Raw genomic sequence first — 5,890 nt, 5'->3', positions numbered from 1 at the left:
CGTCCGCGCGGCGCTGCGACTGCTTCACGCTGTCCTGTCGCGCTGCGCCCGCCGGAAAAAGGCGGGAGCTGGCGTTCGCGGTTGGAATCACTCCGCCGAGAAACGAGTGCCGCGTGACAGCTCAGCGTTAAGCGCCCCCTCCCCCCCTTGACGCTCAATGTTGCGAAGTAGGACAGTGGAGGGTGATTGAGCTGAGGCTAAGGGAAGCCGCCGCCGCCGCCCAGAACTGGTTTCCTCCTGCTGCGTGGGGGCCGGGCCGCATAGGGCTGCCCTGACCTGTTGCGCCGCGGGGACACCAGGGTGTGTGAGCTCGAGAGCCGAGTCTAAGCGTTAGCAAGCACCCAAAGGTAACAGCGATAAGCCTCACGCCCCGCTGCAGCACGGAGCCGGGCGCACTGTGAGCGGCCCCGAGCTGGGCCCCCCTTGTGTGGACGCCGGGGCGTCTGCTGAGCTGAAGCGGGTTGTGTCACTCAGCCCTGAGGGCGTGCCTCAGAGCCTTTCAGTGCCTCCACCCTGCGGGTCACGGCAGCACCCAGAGGGGAAAGTCAGCGGGCGCGCTCTGGCGCCCAACTCTGGCAAGAGGCAAAAGCCTGCTGGAAGCTATGTAAAGAGCTGGCAGGGCCAGGTTGCAAAAGGACAGTACCTGTAAGAAATGTTAAGTTGCTTTCACCCTGGTAGAGTATTGTGTAAATGACGAGTCTCAACAGTAGGGGAATCACAATGACTCCTCCACCCCCTGCATCTTAGCTGATCATGTTGGTACACCAGTAGTGTACACACCACTATGGGTACATCTCTGCTTTTTGCAAGAGGCAAAAGACTGACTAGTTCAGGGCCCTCTGCTGTTGTTCGATTTCGCGTGTCTAAACTGAGCCATCAGGGCTCTGCCGTGGACCATGGTACTCCTCACTGTTTGGAGTAAGGGAGGTTAAGGGGAGGGTTTCTCCCATTCACCTCCTGCTGTGGGGTATGGCCAGAAAAATTGGTTTATGATACATTGACACCTGCTATACAATTGTTGTAGCTGGAATTGCATGTCTTATATTGGCTTTGTGACCTAGTATAGGCCTGGCCTCAACGTCCTTTTGTTCCTAAGTCTGTTGGGCATGGGGCTTTGATCTCCAGCCTTTTCTCTGGCCTGCTTTAATGGGGGGAGGGCGTTCAAACATTTCATTCTGGAAAGAAAACCAGCAAGTACTAGAGCTAGGACTGTGAAGTGTCCACCCATCTATGAGCTTGTAGGTTATCAGAGCAATTCACCAACTAAATACCTGCATATTGATCCTCTGAAGTGGAGGACAATTGGTACTTACCCCTTTTTCTTTTAACACGCTGTTGTGGTATCTGGAGTGAAAATAATAATATAAGAAACCATTAAGTATTTCTGTGTATTAATATAAAGGTATATGGCAGTTTATTCCCAAATAAATAATACATAAATAATAAAGGAGTATCCTAATTCTGAAGACATTACTGTCCAAGATCTAAATCCTGCAATCAGTTTTGTCCAGATGGACGCAGAGTCCTATTAGCTTCAGTAGGGTTGCGGACAGAGACACAAGGGATTTATCTGCACAGATGTGATTGTAGGGTCATGGCAGATAGTGTCTTTTATGCCATCCTACAGTGCTTTGAGGTAAATATAATTGGGTCCCTCTTTCTACAGCTTATGGTTAGAGGCTGGCCGGGAAAAGGAAAATAATATTTCTGAGGATTGGTCTTGAGCTGTGTAACAAATATACTTTACAACATAATCTTTATATTTGCCTCATAAATGTATAAACCAGGTTGTCTGCTAAATGGTACATGACACAGTTTTGAGTCTGTCAGAAAGTGTTCAGGAAGCTATTAGATACTGTTTCACAATCTGCACATTTAAATTCAGTGTGGCTCCACATGGGAGCTGCAGGGCTCGCCCCACATGGAACAGTTTTCACTATCAGGACATAAAGTTTGATATTAGACCTTAAAAAGAAATTGTCAAACATGTCAATTCTAAAAATTAGCTCCCTTTGCTAGTGGTCTCTCATCTGTTATTTTATTTTTATTGCAGTAGTGCTCAAAATATGGTACATTCTACCAAAACACAGAAGATAGCTCTTCAGGGATGGGATTAACTGTTTTGAAAAGGCAAATGAAGGGCGGGATAGAGAGAGACAATATAAAGAAAAGATGCCAGGATGATGATAGGACATGTCTTGTTAGGCCCTTTGGGCATTTTAATTTTGTTCTTTTTTAATATAAGCCTGTCTATATTGGCAATTGAATGACAAAACTTTGTCTTTCAGAGGTGTTAAAATCTATAAAACCGAAAGTTTTGCTGTGATAAGTGCCAGTTGGAACAACGTGTTGTTGGAAGGGGTGCTTTCCTGCAGACAAAGCTAACCCTGGTTGTTGAGTATAGAAGTATTTTTCAGCAAAAGGGTCAACAAACAGTGGTTACCCTGCCTCACTTTAAGAGACGCAGCCAGGTTGCTAAGAGCTGCGTAGTGTAAATAAAACATAAATAATTGCCCTTCAACTTTGCTATTATTTGTTCATGACCTATCTCTGAACCACAGATAGGCTTGTCTACACTTGCCCCCAACTTTGAAGGGGGCATGGTAATGAGTAGGCTAAGAGCTCCCTTTTCCTGGGTGCCACTTTTGCCCAAGAAACAGGAAATCTCTATGAAGATGAGTTTTGGTTCTCACTTCTTGTTTGTTTCTTTTAAAAACAAGCAAACCAACCTACCTGAGCATTTGTAGAATTAAAATTACACATACAGGGGACATTTCTGGGTAACCTGTTGCTTCAATCAAATTGAGCCCAGTTAGTTCCAGCCTGCAGAACCTCCTGCAATGCAATGTTCAAAGGGAGATCATTGTATCATAATCTTGTAAATGAATCACTTCGGGAAAAATGTCAATGATTCAGTTATCTGAACTATCAAACAAACAGTTGTTAGCATTCAAGGTCTAGCAGAATGACTGAATTGTGTCAACAGATGACAAAATGTAACAGCAACTCTTCAGTAAGCTCTTCTGATTCAAATAAGAAATGGTATACTGAAAGAGTTAATGCAGTACAAACCATAGAAATTGCACGGGCACTTTCTCATGCTCCTCTACTAACATCATATATGCCATCATGTGCCAACAATGCCCAGATGCTTTGTATATTGGATAGACTTCTAACTCCCTTAGACAAAGGGTTAATGGGCACAAAACAGACATCAAAACGCTCCAGATCCACAAACCAGTTAGTCAACATTTTAATGGAATGGGGCATTCTGTCAATGACCTAAAAGTATGTGTGTTACTGAAGAAGAATTATCCCACCGTTCTGGAAAGGGGAGCAGCCAAGCTGGCTTTTATATTCAAATTCAGCACATTAACACATGGTTTAAATCGTGATGGGAACTTTTTGAGTCACTATAGGGGCTCGTCTGCATACTTGGCCCAGTCTAATTCTTGACCTTCCCTCCCACCCCTCCACTCTCTGATTTGCTCACCTTGATTATCTTTTTCTGATTTGTCCTCCTTGCTTACTGTTTTTGGTTCTCTGTGCCTTAAATATTGAGTCTGTTCTGGTCTGGCTATGGTCTGAAGAAGTGGGTCTGTCCCACAAAAGCTCACCTAATAAACTATTTTGCTAGTCTTTAAAGTGCTACTTGACTGCTTTTTGTTTTGGTAGTGTATAGACTAGCACGGCTTCCTCTCTGTTACTGTTTATGTAGTGATGTCCTCAGGGTCAGTCATTATAACAGTTTGTCACTTTTGTAAGTTGGAAATATTTTATTGCTTGCGGAAGTGTGTTGGTTTGTTCTATGCTTTTATATAGTTCTGTCCTTGTAGCTCAAAGAAAGCTAAAATCAAAAACAAAAGAGCAGGTCTGGACCAAGGGTTTTTGGCACCCTGTGACTTTTGGAACTGTAACTTTGACAACCTCCCCCCCCACACCATTCAAAGATGACATCATGGTAACCAATCTGGTGAATTTTAATGTATTTAATCACTTCAGCGTTCACTTAAAACTATTTTAAAAATGTAATGGAAGGCCAGCATTTCTATTTTTGTGAAACATTATTGCAATTGGCACGGAAAGGCAAGTATATCGTTAAGTTGTATTTGTTAATATTAGCAGTCAGTTCAAATATCAGGGCTCTTACCATTACTTTAATAGTAATAATCTACAATAAATACACAACCTTAGGGCTTGTCTACACTGAGTGTGTGGGGGGGGAGTTGGGAAAAATACTTTTTTCAAAAAAAAACAACAAACAAATAAACCAACCCCCCCCCCCCCCAAAAAAAAAGCATGCACACATCTAAGCAGGATAATTCAAAATAAGAAGGCTTTTCCCTCAAAATAATTACTCCAGCTCTGTGAATGGCTTTTGCCAATTCCCACCACCACCACCCCCTTGAAATTCAAAAAGGAATATGTGTGAACAAAGCACAGCTATTATTGTCTCATGTGAAGGTTCCTTTTGCAATGCGGTGGCTGTGAAATGTGACTGTTAATGAGAATGCCCCATTTCACAATGCTGTGGCTATGTGAATGCAGTTTTCAAACATTACTTATTTAGACATTAGAATGTCAAAATAAGTAACATTGAAAAAAAACCCTGCAATATAGACGTAGCTTAAATCTTACAAATACTTGTGATTCTCCTTTTACAGTCTTGTTAAAACCTCATACCAAATTTTTCAAGTCCAACACAAGACAAATTTTTCATGAGCATAGTGTCTTCAGGTTCAAAGTCTGCAACACAGCAGAATGGCAGTTGTGGGTCACTAAGTAGTGTGCAACACTGACACAACTGTATGACTGAGCAATCCTGGCAGACAGAATGACTGAACTGCAGACCCTGCCCCTGGCGGCAATCCCAGGCAGTGCTCTTTTGAAGCCATGTCGTGACATGTTATAACTCTATATACAAACACAACTGTGCTCCACAATGTGAAATACTATAACTCAACTTCTGACATGGCAATAATTTCATACATCTGTATATAAGAGATAACATTAATGTTTTTAATTAGAGAAAAAAAATTACTTCCATCTGATTTGGCACCCCTTAAAGCCTGGTGCTCTAGGCAACTACCTAGTTCACCTATGTTGTTGGGCTGGGCTAACACCAAAGTAATCCCAATGGAGCAGTGTGTTTACAGAAGTTATGCTATTTTGATTGCAGTTGTGTTATGCCGTTGTAATTGCACTCACCTGTGGGTACCTATCCCACAGCTCCTAGCGCAGCTCTCGGAAGCTATGACATCTGGGTGATTTCTAAAGGCCCTCTGGAAACCTTCATGCAGACAGGAGGATTATAGGAAAATAGCTTAAACTCTCATTATTCCCTGGACACCAGCATCATTTCCTAGTCCTTTTCTCAAAACATAAGCCAAGGTTAATGCTCAAGCTCTCATTTAAAGGTTTTTGTGATAAGTTTTAAAAAGCAGGAGCCTGATTTTAGCTTCACATCACTCTCATGTAGTATTAATACTCATATTTTACAAATAATGAAATTAAGGTATGGTGATTAAGTGATTTGCCCAAGATCACACAGGAAGCCCATAAGAAAGTCACCAAGAAAAAACATCTCTTCTGCCTCCCAAGCCAAGTGCCTTAACAAACACATTCTCTTATCTTATACTTATTCAGTATACAGAGAAGTTCTGTCTTGCACTTTTCTCCATGCCTAAGATTTCTTATGAGAGAGACAATAAAAATTTGTTCTACTTTTCCCATGACCAGTAAGTAATTTCTTACATGGTCCATCCTGCTGAAAGCAATTATAGACCATAGAACATAACCAGCCCAGGGTATTTGCTACTGAGCCAACCAAAACCTGCATAGTGCATATCAAAAGTGTTTTAGAAGAGACGCTTTTATCCAGAGCAGGTTA

Source organism: Carettochelys insculpta, chromosome 9 (genome assembly GCF_033958435.1).
Source record: "Carettochelys insculpta isolate YL-2023 chromosome 9, ASM3395843v1, whole genome shotgun sequence".
NCBI lineage: Eukaryota > Metazoa > Chordata > Testudines > Carettochelyidae > Carettochelys > Carettochelys insculpta.
The sequence above is the reverse complement of the archived record's forward strand: the minus strand, read 5'-3'. Positions refer to the sequence as shown.